Consider the following 19121-nt stretch of genomic DNA (forward strand, 5'->3'; position numbering starts at 1 on the left):
AATGTCATTACCAGTCTCTACCTGTCAGCTTTTGCTATGTCAATATGATGTTATTATCAATCTGCCTCATTAGGTTCTAGGTGAATGTAAAAATGTAGTTATCAATTTATACCTGTGAGATTCTGCTCTGGGAATGTGGGTGTGTTATCAAAATGTACCTGTCAGTTTCTGCAATGTGAATGTTTGAGTGCAGATTTCAATCTGTATTTGACAGTTTCTGTAATATGAATGTGTTTGTGCAATCATCAGTCTATCCCTGACAGCTTCAACTATATGAATGAATGAGTGCATCTGTACCTGAAAGTATCTGTACCTGTCAGTTTGTGCTCTGTGAATAAGTGAGTGTACTTACACCTTTGTCTCTGTTAAACATGACACTTGCAGAAACTGCAGGAGCTCTATTTACTTCAAATCTCTGTTGCTCAACATGAATAAGATTTTATCTATTGCCATCCATGTCAGGGTGGCATGGTGGCACAGTGGTGCCAGGGACACAGATTCAATTCCAGCCTTGCTTCATTATCTGTGTGCAGTTTGCACATTCCATCCGTGTCTCCTCTGAGTGCTCTAGTTTCTTTGCATGGTCCAAACATGTGCAGGGTTGCTGGATGAGCCATGGTAAATTGTCCTGTATTATTCAAGGATGTGCAGTGTCAGTGGGTTAACTGTGGTAAACGTGGAGTTATGGGGATAGGGTGGGGTCTACATCGGCGTGGGATCCGCTTTGGAGAGTTGTTGCAGGGGACTGGGCCAAATTACCCCCCTCTTCACTGGAGAAATTCTATGTACTGTAAATGAAAGTGAGACTTTTTCTACCATTATCAGTCTCGACAGTGTAAAGCAATTTGGTTAATTTCCACAACATTTAATCAATGGTATAGTTTTTGATTGGAAGTTATATTCTGCATCTGTATTTTGAATTTATTGTTCACATGTTTATAACCAGACCACTTTATGAGAGCTTTCTCACTCTGTGTCCAATCACCTCTGGGTATCGGTCTGAATGTGTACCTCTTCATGTCAATATTTGATTTCCCTTTGGACAGGTATGATCTTTTGGAAAGTGTAGTGGGGTGATGGCTGTTCATGCTACGTTCCCCTGAGAATCCAAGTTTCTGGTACTGAGATTGGCTCCAATGCAACGAGGGGTACATTGGCTTCCAGAGATCAATTGTGTGAGGGGATTCTGTAGTCCAAGGTACAGACAGATGTTTCTGTGTCCAGCAGCAGTAAAGCAGAATGGTGTTGGTTCCCTGGTGCCAGGATCAAGGATGTCTCAGAGAGGGTACAGAATGTTCTCACGGGGAAAGAGGGGACAGCAAGAGGTCATTGTCCACATTGGAACCAATGACATAGGAAGAGAAAAGGTTGAGATTCTGAAGGGAAATTACAGAGAGTTAGGCAGAAATTTAATAAGGAAGTTAATCCCAATGCTACAAGCTAGTGAGGGCAGGAATAGGAGGATAGAGCAGATGAATGCATGGCAGAGGAGCTGGTGTATGGGGAAGGATTCACATTTTTGGATCATTGGAATCTCTTTTGGGGTAGAGGTGGCCTGTACGAGAAGGACAGATTGCACCTAAATTGGAAGTGGACTACTTTACTGGCAGGGAAATTTCCTAGAACTGCTCAGGAGGATTTAAACTAGTAAGGTGGGGGGTGGGAACCACGGAAGTAGTGAGGAAAGAGATCAGTCTGAGATTGGTACAATCGAGAACAGAAGCGAGTCAAACAGTCAGGGCAAGCAGGGGCAAAGTAGGACTAATAAATTAAACTGCATTGACTTCAAAGCAAGGGGCCTAACAGGGAAAGCAGATGAACTTAGGGCATGATTAGGAACATGGGACTGGGATATCATAGCAATTACTGAAACATGGCTCAGGGATGGGCAGGCCTGGCAGCTTAATGTTCCAGGATTCCAATGCTACAGGAAGGATAGAAAAGGAGGCAAGAGAGGAGGGGTAGTGGCATTTATGATAAGGGATAGCATTACAGTGGTGCTGAGGGAGGATATTCCTGGAAATACATCCAGGGTGGAACTGAGAAATAAGAAAGGGATAATCACCTTATTGTGATTGTATTATAGACCCCCGAATAGTCAGAGGGAAATTGAGAAACAAACTTGTCAGGAGATCTCAGCTATCTGTAAGAATAATAGGGTGGTTATGGTAGGGGATTTTAACTCTCCAAACATAGACTGGGACTGCCATAGTGTTAAGGGTTTAGATGGAGAGCAATTTGTTGAGTGCTTACAAGACAATTTTCTGATTCAGTATGTGGATGTACCTACTAGAGAAGGTGCAAAACTTGACCTACTCTTGGGAAATAAGGCAGGGAAGCTGACTGAGGTGTCAGTGGGGGAGCACTTTGGGGCCAACGACTATAATTCTGTTAGATTTAAAAGAGTGATGGAAAAGGATAGATCAGATCTAAAAGTTGAAGTTCTAAATTGGAGAAAGGCCAATTTTGACGGTATTAGGCAAGAACTTTCGAAAGCTCAAAGTTGTTCGCAGGTAAAGGGACGGCTGGGAAATGGGAAGCCTTCAGAAATGAGATAACGAGAGTCCAGAAAAAGTATATTCCTGTTAGGGCGAAAGGAAAGGCTGGTAGGTACAGGGAATGCTGGATGACTAAAGAAATTGAGGATTTGGTTAAGAAAAAGAAGGAATCATATTTCAGGTATAGACAAGATAAATCGAGTGAATCCTTAGAAGAGTATAAAGGAAGTAGGAGTATACTTAAGAGTGAAAGATTTAAAAGAGACCTAAGGAACAACGCTTTCACACAGAGGGTGGTACGTGTATGGAATGAGCTGCCAGAGGAAGTGGTGGAGGCTGGTACAATTACAACATTTAAGAGGCGTTTGGATGGATATATGAATAGGAAGGGTCTGGAGGGATATGGGCCAGGTGCTGGCAGGTGGGACTAGATTGGGTTGGGATAACTGGTCGGCATGGACTGGTTGGAGCAAAGGGTCTGTTTCCATGCTGTACATCTCTATGACTCTATGAGACATAAGGGGCAGTTTTATTTTTAAACAAGAGAGTGGTAGCAGTGGAACACACTGCCAGGGGTGGAGATGGAGGAAGATACAACAAGGGTATTGAAAGGACTTTTAGGTAAGCAAATGAATATGTAAGAAATAGAGGATTATGGACTAAGGTCAGGGAGAAGGGATTAATTGCATTTTGGTGGCATGTTCAGCACAACACGGTGGGCTGATGGACCCGTGTCTGTCCTGTACTGTTCGATGTTCAGATTTTAATGCAGTCTATATTTTGGATGAGAATTCATTCAAGTTGATTGAAACTGGGTAGGATGCATTTAGAGTATAGATAAAAAATATAAACTTCAGTTTCCTTGGTGGTGTTTGACTCTTGGTTTGAACATATCTCTCTGGGAATGGAGCTCAATGTGAACCTGACTCAATCCACTCTGACTGTGGAATGGATTGTTCTTCACTCTGACAGCAGTAACATACCTGCTGTTTGTTGGAAGCAGCTGGTCACACTTGGCTCTGTACCGAGGGAATATTACATTGTCTTGGTCCTTTGAGTACTTGCCTGGAGGAAGACAGAAGAGATACCTCCTGTAAAAGAACATCAGCTGTGATTGGGAACATCAATGTAACATTCAGTTCCTCATCATTAAGGTTTTTTTTATTTAAGCCAGCAATTTAAACAGAACCCCGGGTCTGATTCCACTCCTGCTCTGAGCTGTTCCTTGTCCATTTTTTCTTAAAATTCTAATACCAGTTGAGTGAGATTCAAAAACTAAACAACACCCATACAGCCCCATGAATGGGCCACCTGATGCAAGTGTGTATGTGGATATCTGAGTTTAGTTATTGATCTGTTCTTATCAGTTCATGCTTGGTGAATGTGAGAGTGTAGTTATCAAACTGTAACATTCATTATATGGTCAATATGTTTACATATTCACACAGCAGAGACTGGCAGGGTCCAATTGATAACTATTGAATCATAACAATAATACAGTAAAGAGGGGACTTTTCAGCCCATCTTGTCCATGCCAACCCAAAGGCCCCCGGTGGTCCTTTCTCATCTTCTCGCCGTAGCCTTGCAGTTAACAGAACTTGAGGTGCAGTTCCAGGGATTTTTGTTTAAAAGGGCTTATGCTCTCTGCCTGCACCACCAAATCAGGCAGTGAATTCCAGATACCCACCAATCTACACATTTTCCTCACATATCATGTAATCCTACACCACTTCGTTTGAATCAATCATTCTTGGGTGTTTGAACTCTCTGCCAAAGGAAATAGGTTCCTCCTGTGTACTCTAATCTCTCCCTCTCACTATTTCGTGAAAAATCACACAACACTAGGTCATAGGTCAACAGGTATATTTGGAAGCACGAGCTTTCAGAGTTCTGCTCCTTCATTAGTAGCTCACTATTTCGTATTCACTATTTAATATTCCTTAATCTCTGTTCCAAAGAATAAAACCCCAACCTCTCCAATCTCTCCCGATAGCTACAATTCACCAGCCCTGGCAACATTCCAGTAAATCTCCTCTGCACTCTCTCAGAGCAATGACTTCCTTCCTGTGATGTGGGGACCTGACTGCACACAATACTCCAGTTGTAGCCTCATCAGTGCCTTATATGGTTTCATTGTTATATCCCTACTTTTCAATTCCATCCCTCTGCCTATGAAGGAGAGCATTCCACGTGCCTCCTTTACAACTCCATCTACCTTTAGGGACCCATGCACTTGCACACCAAGATCTCACACTTACCCTGCCCCCTCAGTATATTCCCATTTATTGTCCATTCCTATTTACTGTTTGACTTCCCAAAATGCATTCCCTCACACTTCTCAGAGCTGAACTCCATCTGCCATTTTCCTGCCCACTCCACCAAACCACCTATAATACTTTTGGAGCTGACAGCTATCTTCTACACTACCCACTAAATGGCCAACTTTTGTGTCATCTACAAATTTCACAAATCTGCCCATCACATTCAAGTCCAAATCCTTAATGTATAAAACAAACAGCAGAGGTCCCAACACTGAGCCATGCAGAACACCACTTGAAACAGCTTTCCATTCACAAGAGCAGCCATCAACCATTACCATTTGTTTCCTGTTACTAAGCCAACTTTGCATCCAATTCAACACATTAGCCTGTATCCCACAGCTTTTACTTTTTGAACCAGTCAGCTGTGATGCTGCTGCTCCTTTAACAAGCCTGTAAAAGACACAGGCTCTGAAAAGTCTGACTTGATGGGTTTTAGGGACATTTTAATTGTAGCTAATAGATAATGCCTCAGGCAAAAGGCTTCCATATTTTTAAAAAGAACACTTGTACAATGAAAGGGGAGTGGCCCAGTTTTCCCAGCTCAGCTTTTCTCTGGTTTGATTTGGTCTTTAGCTGTCTAGCTATTGACTGAAAGCAGTCAGGCAGTTGAAAAAGTTGCTGAACCCAAAGAAGCCGGTCCATGCTGGCACTCTCTCTCTCTCTCTCTCTCTCACTCTCTCTGACATCTCTCCTGTAAGATCCTGTGTTTGGTTTTACCTTTTTGTGCCAAGGGGTGTTTGTGGGGAGTATTGCAAGTATTGGGAACGGCATCATTAAGTTGCTATAATCTGTAGGGTTTTCGGATAGGTTAAGTTATTCAGTATTCTGTTCTCTTTTAAGGCGTGTATAGTTATCCAGTTTGGTGGCAAGAACAGGAAGGCAGATTACTACCTAAATGGAATCAATTTAGGTAAAGGGACAGTACAAAGAGATCTGGGTGTACTTGTACACCAGTCAATGAAGGTAGTGAAGAAGGCGAATAGCATGCTGGCCTTCATAACAAGAGGGATTGAGTACAGAAGCAAAGGGGTTCTTCTGCAGCTGTACAGGGCCCTGGTGAGACCACACCTGGAGTATTGCAGTTCTGGTCTGCATTCTGGCTATTAAGGGAGTGCAGCGTAGGTTCACAAGGTCAATTCCTGGAATGGCGGGACTACCTTACACTGAAAGACTGGAGCAACTGGGCTTGTATACCCTTGAGTTTAGAAGACTGAGAGGGGATCTGATTGAGACATATAAGATTATTAAAGGATTGGAAACTCTGGAGGCAGTTTCCACTGATGGGTGAGTGCCGAACCAGAGGACACAGCTTAAAAATACGGGGTAGACCATTTAGGACAGAGATGAGGAGAAACTTCTTCACCCAGAGAATGGTGGCTGTGTGGAATGCTCTGCCCCAGAGGGCAGTGGAGGCCCAGTCTCTGGATTCATTTAAGAAAGAGTTGGATAGAGCTCTCAAGGATTGTGGAATCAAAGGTTATAGAGATAAGGCAGGAACAGGATACTGATTAAGGATGATCAGCCATGATCATATTGAATGGCGGTGCAGGCTCGAAGGGATGAATGGCCAATCCTGCACCTATTGTCTATTGCATAGGAGCATTTGTTTGTGTTTCATTTGATCATCTTGTAAATCAATTCTGTTTTGTTTAAAACAACGGGGTTTGACCAGCTACATCACTCCTGGAACATCCATGTTACACCTGCTTAAAACAACTAGCAAAGTTAGGGTCCGGGCTACTTGAAATGTTTTGAGGGGGTCTGGCCTGGTCCATAGCAGTTAGGGGGCTCTTTGAAGGATTTGTTCTGTTGTTCTGATTTGGGATCAGGGTTGTTGGACTTGAAGGCAGCGAGTGGTAGGTGTTATAGTGTCTTTTGTTGCGAGATTTGAATTCAGTTGGTTTAAAACAGTGCTTGGGAGAGCAATGACACTTCAGTCAACAAGAGTTTTCTGTGGGGGTGGAAGAAGTGATTTTGGGGATTTTACAAAAGGTGATTAAGGGTAAACTGCTACAAATAGCAGACTAGCTGGGATTGAGTCTGTGTCCTTCTGTGAGTAAAGGAAAGTTAATTACAGCAGTAGCTCAGCATTTACATTTGTTGGAAACACCATCAGAATCTTTAGATATGGCTAACATTTAATGAAAAATGCAGCAACTTGAGTTAGAGGCACAAGACAAGGAAAGGGCAACAGAAATGAAATCTTTTGAACTATGATTAAGCGCAGAAGAGAGAGCGAGGAGAGAGAGTAAAGGAGAGAAAGGAAAGGAAGAAGGAGGGGGAGTTTGAACATTGGAAATTGGCATTTAGACAGGAATTCAAAAATTCACTTCCTGAAGTAGTGAAAACTCATGTGGAAGAGCAGAGAGTTAAAACGGCAAGACTAGCAGCTGAAACGGCTGATGATTATGAGTTGATCAAAGTTTGACTTCTAAAACCAATTTCAATCCATGAGAGATAGAAGTTGAGGATAAGAGAAATCCTCACATGGAAAGGAAATGAAAGATCTCAGCAAAGGTCATAAGGATGACTTATCACAGGGTAAAAAGGAAACCCATGAAGGAGAAAGGGAAGTTAAAAAGCTCTGGTGTTTTCCCTGCAATAAAGTAGGCAACACGAAATCACAGTGTTGGTGAGTTAGGAAAAACACTGGGAAACCAGATGTAGAAAACAGGATAAGCCAGTGAATGTTGTTGTGCTGGTAAGAGAAAGCACAATGGAGGCTCAAAAGCTGCACCAGAATGTACGAGCTGGACGGAGTTGCCAGATCTTCTTAAACCATCCATCTCTGAAGGTAACGTTTACTCGCATTGGCTAGGAGGATCAGGTAAAGTGGTTACAATATTAAGAGATACAAAGATCCTCTCAATCTGTGATGCTGAAAGATGAGGTGATATATACCTCTGAAGGACTATTGCTCGAAAATGTACTAGTAACGGGAATTCATGTTGAGACAAGAAATACTTAATTGTGAGAAGTGAGGTTAGTGTGTCCAGTGATGAGTGGAGAAGTTGTGGTAGGGGTAGTGGACAAACTCTCAGCTCCGGGAATACAACTTATCCTTGCTAATGGTATTGTTGATTCACCGGTAGGAGTGCTGCCTACTGTTGTTGAAAAGCCAGTGAAAACTGAGGCAACTGAATTTTGCTGGAGATATATCCTGGGGTTTTCCCAGACTGTGTGGTGACAAAGTCATCAGTTGAAACAGGAGAGATCACAGAGTAGAGATAAGAAAGTTGAAGTGAAATTAGCAGAGACCCTGGTCGATCAGATGGTTGAGACAAACCGGGAAGAGATAGATGACAAAGCAGACATCTTTAGCTGAGATAAATTAACCAAGTTACAGCAGAAAGATGAAAATTTAAAGCAATTGCACCAAAAGGCCAACACAGAAAAAGAATCTGAATATATCCCTGCATATCATTATCGTAAAAATGAAGTCTTAATGAGAAAATGGACACCATCACACACTCAGGCTGATGAGAAATGGGCAGAAGTGTATGAAGTTGTATTGCCAGTGGGTTATAGAGGGAGGTGTTGTGAGTAGCACATGAGCTACCACGAGGTGGTCATTTAGGAGTGAGACTTAGTTTGGAAATCACGTTATTTAATTGTCGTCTCTGTCTGTGATGACTATTCAGTAAAAGATTAATGCTACCCTTCTCAATTGCAGATAAACTCCATGTAAATGTGCTTCACTTGGGTTGGAGGATTTGAGTTAGCGGTAGAGGCTGAATAGGCTGGAGCTGTTTTCCCTGGAGAGGGACCTTTATAGAGATTCATAAAATCATGAACGGCATGGATAAGTGGTGGAGGCTGGTACAATTACAATATTTAAAAGGCACCTGAATGTGTACGTGAATAGGAAGGGTTTAGAGGGATACGGGCCATGTGCTGGCAAATGGGACTAGATTGGTTTGGGATATCTGATCGGCATGGACAATTTGGACCAAAGGGTCTCTTTCCGTGCTGTACATCTCTATGACTCGATGGCTGTAAATAATAACACTTATTGCAAATGGGGTGATGTGCACTGCGAATGGAGAGAGAGAAATTGTTGATGAGCAGTTTCCCTCCATCTCTGTTCTTAGCAGCTACCTCACGGATGGTTGTTGAGACTATGTAACAGTATGATCTATTTGTTTATCTACATTGTAGAAAATGTTCTTATTAAATGCAGATTTTAATGCTGTTCCTGAGAGTCTATTTTTGATGAGGATTCAGTTTATCTATCTTCAAAACTGGTGTAAATGTCAACGGGCTACATACCTGCTGTTTGCTCGAGGTTGCTGGTCACAATTCCCTTCGAATCAAGGAAGTATCACAGTGTCTTTGTCCCTCAGGTATTTGTCTGGAGGAAGATAGAGAGACACAACCTGTTAATCAATGTGAGGTGACTCTGACAACATTGATCAATGTCACATTCATCGCATATTCGTTAGGATAAGCCAGCAACTTAAACAGAACCACAGATCGGATTCCATTGTTGCACTGAGCTGCTCTTTGTCTGGACATTGCGTTTATTTCTCATATGATTCGATACCAATTGAGTGAGATGGAGAAACTGAGCAACAACGGCACAGCTCCATGAGTGGGACTACTCACCACCAGAATGCTAACACAGTACAATATCCAACTCCCAATACACTACCTGTTGGAGAGAGAGAAAACGGTGCTATATCTATTTTTATTCCAAGACACACTCCTTTTACAACAGTATCACATTTCTGCAGTTGGTCTGTGATTCCGATATTGACTGCACAATCTCAACAAACAGGGGGAAACAATGATATTTCAACAGAGTTCAGAGGAATGTAAACCCCAAGAATATCCCACAGCAGCTTCTTCCCGCTCTGCCTCCCTCAGCAGGCCCACACACAGCCCGAGAAAGGCCTCTCTCTTCCCCCCAGCCCGCTCACTCCAAGTTCCGGGACCAGTTCCTGCTCCGCTCGGCCTCTTACAAACAGCCCCCGGTTCTCCCTGAACTCACCCCGAATCAACCCCGGTCTCGGAGCCCCCTCTGTGTCCCAGGCTCCCATCCCGATGTGCTGCTGGAAGGAGCCTGCTGTTCCCTCGCTTCCCTGGGCGCTGGTCTCTCCATTGCGGTCTGTTTCAAACAAACCTCTTGCACTCACTGAGTAAATGCTCCTCAATGGCAGCGCTGGGGGAGGGTCTCACGCATGCGCTCCTCTGGTCAGGAACAGTCAGCCAGCTTTGGGAGAAAAGAGGTAAAAACAATGACTGCAGATGCTGGAAACCAGATTCTGGATCAACCTGGGTTCAGTTCCTGCCTCAAGCAACTGTCTGTGTGGAGTCTGCACATTCTCTGGGTGTGGGTTTCTTCCGGGTGCTCCCTCCCACCATCCAAAAATGTGCAGGTTAGGTGAATTGGCCATGCTAAATTGCCCGTGGTGTTAGGTGAAGGGGTAAATGGAAGGGAATGGGACTGGGTGGGTTGCTCATCTGAGGGTCGGTGTGGACTTGTTGGGCCTAAGGGCCTATTTTCACACTGTAAGAAATCTAATTTATGTTTTTTTAAGCACTTCTTTCACTGTTCTGTACCTCTTATTTCTTGATTTTCTCTCTTTCTTTCTCTCGCTCCCCACTCTCTCATCACCTTTTTCCTCTCCTCTTCCCATTTTGCTACCCTTCTCCCCTGTTTTCCATTTTGACTCTGCTTCACCCATCCCCCCATCCCCCACATATTGTATCACATAGCACTGGCTTCAGCCTTGGTAATTGACAGCTCCTAATCGCCGTACAATCTCTTTATGCACTGTCATTATCACCTCTTTATTGCTACCTTTCCTTCTTGGGGCCATGACTCACCTTCTCTCAGCCTAGTATAAATACCTCGCTATTTCTCTTTTCTTTTAGCTTTGACAAAGGGTCAGTGAGACTCGAAACGTCTGCTCTTTTCTCTCCTTACAGACGCTGCCAGACCTGCTGAAATCTTCCAGCATTTTCTCTTTTGGTTTCATTCTCAATTGCACGGAGTTGAAGAGAAATGAGTCAAGAGTTGAGTCACGTCTTGAGTGTCGGATTAATATATTTCGGAGAACTTGATTGCTAACTGTGGGTCCAGGGACCAATCGATAACTGAGGCGTCGTACAGCTTTATACTGGAGGCCTGTGACCAGTGTAGTGCCACAAGGATCGGTGCTGGGCCCTCTACTTTTTGTCATTTACATAAGTGATTTGGATGCGAGCATAAGAGGTACAGTTAGTAAGTTTGCAGATGACTCCTAAATTGGAGGTGTAGTGGACAGTGAAGAGGGTTACCTCAGATTACAACAGGATCTGGACCAGATGGGCCAATGGGCTGAGAAGTGGCAGATGGAGTTGATTTCAGATAAATGCAATGCTGCATTTTGGGAAAGCAAATCTTAGCAAGACTTATACATTTAATGATTAGGTCCTAGGGAGTGTTGCTGAACAAAGAGACCTTGGAGTACAGGTTTATAGCTCGTTGAAAGTGGAGTTGCGATAGTGAAGGCGGCGTTTGGTATGCTTTCCTTTATTGGTCAGTGAATTGATTACAGGAGTTGGGAAATCATTTTGTGGCTGTACAGGATATTGGTTAGGCCACTGTTGGAATATTGCATGCAATTCTGGTCTCCTACCTATCAGAAAGATATTGTGAAACTTGAAGGGGTTAAGAAAAGTTTTACAAGTATGTTGCCAGAGTTGGAGTATTTGAGGTATCGGGTGATGTTGAATAGGCTTAAGGCTGTTTTCAGAGGGGTAGCCTAATAGAGGTTTATAAAATCATGAGAGCTATGGATAGGATAAATAGACAACATTTATTCCCTGGGGTAGGGGAGTCCAGAGCAAGAGGGCAAAGGCTTAGGGTTAGAGGGGAAGATTTAAAAGAGATCTGGAGGGCAATTTTTTTCAATGTGACATAGTGTGTGTATAGAATGAGCTGCCAGAGAAATTAGTGGAGACTGGTACAATTACACCATTTAAAAGGCACCTGGATGGATACAAGAACAGGAAGGGTTTAGAGGGATATGGGCCATGTGCTGGCAAAATGAGACTGGATTAGTCCAGGATGTTTGGTTGGCATGGATGAGTCCAGCTGAAGTGTCTGTTTCTGTGCTGTATAAACCTATGCTATATGGCTGTGAATAATAACAGTTATTGGAAATGGGGTGATGTGCATGGAGACTGGAGAGAGATAAAAAAAATTGTAATTCCTTGGTGGTATTTGACTCTTTGTTTGAAATGTTCCTTCTGATAATTGAGCTCAATGTGCGTCTAATTCAAACTGCTCTGCGACTCTGGAAAGGACGTTCTTTAGTCTGACAACGGTAACATACCTGCTGTTTGTTAGAAGGAACTGATCACACTTGGCTTTGCCCCGAGGGAATATGTCTTGGTCCTTCAAGCATTTGTCTGGAGGAAGACAGAAGAGACATCTCCTGTAAATCAACATTAAGTTTGACAGTATCAAACCTTTGAATGTAACATTCATTTAATAATCATTAGTCTGTTTTTATTTCAAACCAGCAAGTCCAACAGACCTACAGGTCTGATTCTATTCTTGGACTGAGCTGCTCTTTGGTGATTGTAATAAAAATACCGATACCAATTCACTGAGAACCAGATACTAACCAACACCTCCACAATAGGGCAAACCAATACAAGTGCGTATCTGGATCTGAGAGTTTCCTTATCAATCCATACCTGTCAGTTCCTGTGAGGTGAATGTGGGAGTACAGCTGTCAACCTGTACCTGTTAAAATAAGCTGTGCAAATGTGTGAGTGAATGTTGTTATCAATCTGTCCCTGTCGCACTCTGGTAAATATATTTACATTTTGACACTGCAGAGACTGACAGGGACAGATTAATAACTACACTCACACATTCACATAGCATAAACTGACAGGTATAGATTGTTAACTAAACTCATATATCCACACAGAATAAACGTGCAAGACTGTTGTTAAATACATTTTATATAAATAAGATCAGTCCCTACGTGTTTCACTGACGGCGATGTGAGAGTTTAGTCATCAATATGTACCTGTCAGTTTCTGCCCTGTGAATGTGTGAGTTTACATACCAATCTGTCCTGAACAGTTTTACTGTGTATCTGATAGTGTAGATATCAACCGGAACCTGTCAGTTTCAGCTATGAGAACTCGAGTGTCATTAACAGTGTCTACCCGTCAGTTTCTGTTCTGAATATTAAATGCAGTCATCAAATTGTACCCATCTGTGTGAATGTAGATATTGATCTCTATTTGTCTGCTTTAGCTACACCAATGTGTGAAAGCAATTATCAAACAGTACCTGTCAGGTTTTGCTGTTTGACACCAGAGTATCTTTGTCAATCTGTTTCTACTACGTCGATTTGAGAGAGTCGATACCAACCTGTCCCTGTCAGTTTATTTCCTGTCAATATGTGAATACAGTTATTGATCAGTACCCATCAGATTCTGCTGTGAAAATGGGTGTATTAATCAAACTGTAGTGGTCAGTTTCAGCGATGTGAATGTGGGAGTACAGTTATCATTCACTACCTGTCAATTTCTTCTTTGACAAAGTGAGTGTAACTCAAACAATACCTTTCAGACTCTGCTGCATGAATACCTAAATATAGTTGTCAATCTGGAGCTGTCAATTTCTGCTTAGTGAATATGTTTGTATAATTGTCAATCTATCCCTGCTATGTGAATGTGTGCGCTGAGTTTTCCACTGTTGCTATCAGCTTCGTGAATGTGAGAGTTTAGTTATCAATATTACCCTGTCAGGCTCTGTAATTCCAGTGTTTTGAGTGTAGTTATTCATATTTTCCTGTCAGTTTGTGTGACTGTAGTTATCAGCCTGTACCCCTCAGATTCTGCTAGATGAACATAAGACTGCAGTTATTAATTTAATCTGATCATTGTTATCACATATCCTGAGATAAATTGAAAAGTATTGTTTTGTGCACCTTATAGGTAGATCATCTCAGCCAAAGTCCATCAAGGTAATAGGACTGAATCCGGAATACAGTGTTAAAGCTGCAGAGAAGGTGCAGACAGAGATTAGCATCAAAATTTAGAGGTCCGTTCATAAGTTTAATAATAGCGGAGAAGCAGTTGTTGAATCTGTTGGATGGTGTATTCAAACTTCTGTATTTTCTACCTGACAGACCAGGGGGGAGGAGCGTATAACTGGGGTCGGATGGGTCTTTTATGTTGTTGGTTGCTTTCCCGAGACAGGGGGAAGTGGAATTGCAGCCTTTGGATGGAAGACTGCTTTCAGTGATGGACTGGATTAATCACAATTGTCTGTAGTATCTTGTGGTCTTGGGCAGAACAGAAGCCATATTACACTGACACATCCAAATAGGATGCTTTCTGTGGTGCATCTATAAACGTTTGCAAGAGTCTTTATGGACATGCTGAATTCCCTAAGCCATCTCAGGAAATTTGCTTCGTGAATGTTATAGAGTTATAGTCATACAGATGTACAGCACGGAAACAGACCCTTTGGTCCAACTTGATATCCCAACCCAATCTAGTCCCACCTGGCAGCACCCGGCCCATTTCCCTCCAAATACTTCCTATTCATATACCCAGCTGCATGCCTTTTAAATGCTGCAGTTGTACCAGCCTCCAACACTTCCTCCTGGCAGGTCATTCCATACAAGTACCACCCTCTGCATGATAATGTGCCCCTTAGGTCTCTTTTATATTTTTCTCCTCTCACCCTAAACCTATGCCCTCTAGTTCTGGACTCACCCACCCCCAGGGAAAATACTTTGTCTATTAATCCTATCCATGCCCCTCATGATTTTATAGACCTTTATAATATCACCCCTCAGCCTCTGATGCTCCAGGGAAAACAGCCCTAGCCTATTCAACCTCTCCCGATAGCTCATATGCTCCAAACATGGCAACATCCTCGTAAATCTTTTCTGAATCCTTTCAAGATTGACAATATCATTCCTATAGGTAGGAGACCAGACTTGCCACAATATTCCAACTGTGGCCTAACCAATGTCATGTACAGCTGCAAGGTGACCTCCCAACAACTGTACTCAATACTGAATGTGTTTGGGTAATTGTCAATCTAAGTCTGCCAGGTTCTGCTATGTGAATATGAGAATTTACTTTTTAACAGTCTGTCAGTTTTTGCTTCATGAATGTTTGTTTAGTTAAGACCCCTCCTCAGTCAGGCTCTGTAATGTAAATGTGAGTGCATTTATCAAATGTTTGCATGACAGATTTTCTTTTTTGAACATGTGAATGTGGTTGTCAATTTTCCCTGGTAGTTTCTACTCTGTGAATATGAAAATGTAGTTATTAATCTCTAAATGAAAACCTAAAGAACTGCAGATGCTGGAAATCAGAAACTAAAACAAATTGCTGGAAAAGCTCAGCAGGTCTGACAGAGTCTGTGGACAGAAATCAGAGTTAAGTAACCCTTCCTGTGAAGAGATGGTAGCCAGGAAAATATTAGGTTTTCTGCAGAAGATAGGGTGTGTTGAAGGGTAAGGGAGTAAATGGCGGATGGATGTAGAATCCAAAGAGAGGGAAGAACAGTTGGACAGATAAACTAGTGGATCACAGTCAGACGAGGATGGTCATAGCTATTAATAGACTGTAAGTGAGTTTTGGTGTACAATAGAAGATCCTGTGATAACACTGCATGATATAGGAGGTTTTGGGTAATGAGCTCTAGCTCTAATATTGTAGAATTCAATATCGAGTCCAGAAGGCTGTTGAGTTCCCAAGCAGAAAATGAGGTGTTGTTCTTCCAGCTTGCACTGAAATTTGCTGGAGCACTGCAGCAAGCCTGAGACAGAGGTGATGGCCAGGGAACAGGGTGGTGGGTTGAAGTGGCAGGCAACTAGAAGCTCAGGGACATTTTTTCTGGACAGAATGTAAGTGTTCTGCACAGTGGACACCCAATCTACACCCAGTTTCCCCAGCATAGAGAAGACCAAATGGTAGCTAGGGAAATGCACACAATCAGTTCTGAGGAGGGGTCACTAGACCTCGAATGTTAAGTCTGATTTCCCGCCACCAAAGCTGCCAAACCTGTGGGTTTTCCAGCAATTTTTGTATTAATTTCTACCTGTCAGTTTCTGTGCTGAAAACATGAGTGTCATTATCAAACTGCAATGTCAATTTATGCAGTTTGAAACAGGGAGTGCTATTAATCTGTTCCAATAAGTTTTGATGATGAGAATGTAGTTCTCAGTCTTCCTCTGAGATGTCCTGCCATATGCACATGTGTACCATTGACCAATCTGTTCCTGTTATATCCTGCTTTGGGTATCTCAGGATGGAGTTATGAATCTGTATCTGTCAACATCTAATTTACAAACGTGCACATGCATTAAGCAGACTGTAGCTGCCAGTGTTTGCTAAATGGATGTATTAGTGTGTGTATATCATTCTCTCCCTTTCAGTTTCTGTAGAGTGAACATGTGAGAGCAGCTATCAATCTACCCACTGAGCAGTTAGGGATGGGCAATAAATACTGGCCTAGCCAGTGATCCCCTAATATCATTTGTGAGATGAGGGTAAAAAAAGAATCCTCTGTGACTGAGATTCATTCTGTGATTGTAGTTTTTAAGGGTGTTGTGATTTGGCCTTGAACTCTTCTGCGTTTTGTGATTTATGACAGAGTCACAGAATTGATACAGCCATTCAGCCCATTGTGTCTGCACTGGGACATTCTCTTGTTCATCTGTTCTCCATACTAATTTCCACTAATTGTTGGGTGCCTGAACTTCACTCACTCACTGCCAGTATCTCAAGGTAAATGCTAATGTGAAATTAGTTCTGCAGTATTCTTCCATTGAATAACTATAGTGCCAGTTTGGTTTTGTATGCAACAGCATCAGGTGGAGTGCGAGAATCCCATTCTCTTTACATGGTGAGTTGTATTTGTTTGATCAATATTCACTAATGCTTTGTGTGTGAGTGATTAATGTTGGTTCAATGTTTACTTTGCCATGAATCTGAATGTTATTGTTTTCAGACTTTATTTTTTACATTTTGTGTATGCAGGAGTCTTTATCAGTCGCTGGTGGACACTGTAAATGTAATATCAACACTAACTGAAGCGATTAATGGTTTGGTGAGACAATTTATAACTGTCCATATTTGGAAATACCTGGGGCTAAATTTCATTCTTTTTTCCCTTTCTCCATTAACTGGCTGAGTGGGCAAGTGAGTTTTCTGTTGTGCTGCCAATCTGTATCACTTTCAAGGAGTGGTACTGGTCTATACCACACCGACATTTTCTGTCTCTCTATCTCCTTATGTTTCCAGTTTTGCATGCCATGATCTACTACACTGAGGAGGGCTTATAAATCAGTGTTTCATTCATTAAAATGTACGGAAATGTTTCTGCATTACTCAGGCCCTCAACCAGAATGAGTGGGAGGATAAAGTGTGTTTACATCAGCAACAGGCTGAGACTGAGAACTAACTTGATACCAATGTGGTCCTTATTCTTGGTTATTGTATTTCACAGTGGTTCAGTGTCATCTAAATTGAAACACGTCACTTTTAGTAACTGCAAGCACAATTAATTGTTTAAACTTCTGCTACTTGACATGAATCAGGTTTCATCCATTGCCACTGGAGTCAGCTCCCGTCAGTGAACGCAGATGTGTTTCTATATCTGCTAATATTTGGCCTTGTACATGTAGTTGGATAATGTCCACAGCCTATGTTCTTTACTTTTAGAGCCTATAGGATCCATGGATAGGTGAACATGCAACACATTACAGCAGAAAAGCATCTGTGCTTTCCTTCAGAATCAAGGGGTGAAAAGCAATAGACCTTTGTAATGATTTTTTTCTTTCTGGATTAGATTCCCTACAGTGTGGAAACAGGCCCTTCAGCCCAACAAGTCCACAACGACCCTCCAAAGAATAACCCACCAAGTCCCATTTCCCTCTCACTAATGCACCTAACACGATGGGCAATTTAGCATGGCCAATTTACCTGGCCTGGACATCTTTGGACTGTGGGAGGCACCCAGAGGAAACCCATGCAGACAAGGGGAGAATGTGAAACTTCACACAGACAGTTGCCTGAGACCGGAATTGAACCCGGATCTCTGGCGCGGTGAGGCAGCAGTGTTAACCACCAAGCCACTATGCCGCCCTAATTCTTATAATGCAGAGTCTAACCAGGAACTGTGGGGATATCAAGGTCTAATTTTCAGGATGCTATCAATTTTTGCATAGTGACATACTTTACCAGTGATTTGGTTAATACTGATCAATAATTCAATTTGCTCCTAAGTGAACACTTCAACTGCATTGCAGCTGACTGAAGACAATGCTCCTTGTGCAGAAAAGAGAAGTGGCCAATTCTAGTCTATTTACCAATCTGGACAGGATCTGGTGCAAGCCATGAGCAGTATTCTTGTGTTGCTCTCTGGTAGGGTGGGGGCAAACAAAAGGTCTTTTATTTTCCACTATCAGTGAAGAATATTTAAACAGTCAAATTCAACTTATTGAACAACCAACTCTTGGTGGTTAAAATGAAGGAGCAGTTTGACAAACCTATCAATTTTAGCTTTCTCTTTCTTTCTGCACTGCTTTAAATAGTAATGATCTGATTCCATTGACTCCTTGGCAAAACTATATCCTGATTCCTTGATTGTTTTTTGTAGTTTAATGAAGAGATAGTCAAGATGAATGCAGGGTTCTTCATAGATTTCTTGAAATAAATTTTGAAAGACACACAATAAGAAAAAAAAATTTTCCTGGACTGAAAAAAAACTGCTACAAAATGATGAAATGGAGAATGGCGTTATGATGCAGATGGGGGATGACAACTTCAACTGCTGCCATGAAAAATCTATGGAAATGGAATACTCATTGAGTTAACAATTCTAATCCCTTTCAATCAACTGTGTTGTTATAGACTGTTTTGATCAGTACAGACTTAATAATTTGAACAGACATATTCTGTGCTGTCAATCTCTTTGACTTGAGATCTGAGAGTAGAAATCAGTTTGATGAAATGTTTTCTGCTAGTTGTGGTGTATATGGATCTTCATCACTGTTAGATGTTGTAATGTGTATTTCAGGATGGTGTACGAATTTGCAACTATTGTAAATCAGTCAGTAGCTCTGTGGGAGATAGAATGGTGTGTGCGCGCGCAAGCACACATATGGGAGTGGGATGGAGATAGTGGTTGTGCATGTGCACACACGCAATGAGCACTGTCTCGACATCAGGCTTTGGCCCAGAGATTCATTTGGAATTTACATAGTTTAACTGTTGTGTCTTTTCCAGGACAATGATTTATCAAAAATGTAATTTTGACTTCCTC

The 19121-nt window shown here is 42.1% G+C and overlaps 1 protein-coding gene across 1 annotated transcript in view; it reads right to left on the reverse strand.

The window, feature by feature from the left end:
• LOC132837378 (histone H4) overlaps positions 1–19121 on the reverse strand; it is a 565847-nt gene that overhangs the window by 377490 nt on the left and 169236 nt on the right. The window lies entirely within an intron of this gene.

This window comes from Hemiscyllium ocellatum, chromosome 49 (genome assembly GCF_020745735.1).
Source record: "Hemiscyllium ocellatum isolate sHemOce1 chromosome 49, sHemOce1.pat.X.cur, whole genome shotgun sequence".
Lineage (NCBI taxonomy): Eukaryota > Metazoa > Chordata > Chondrichthyes > Orectolobiformes > Hemiscylliidae > Hemiscyllium > Hemiscyllium ocellatum.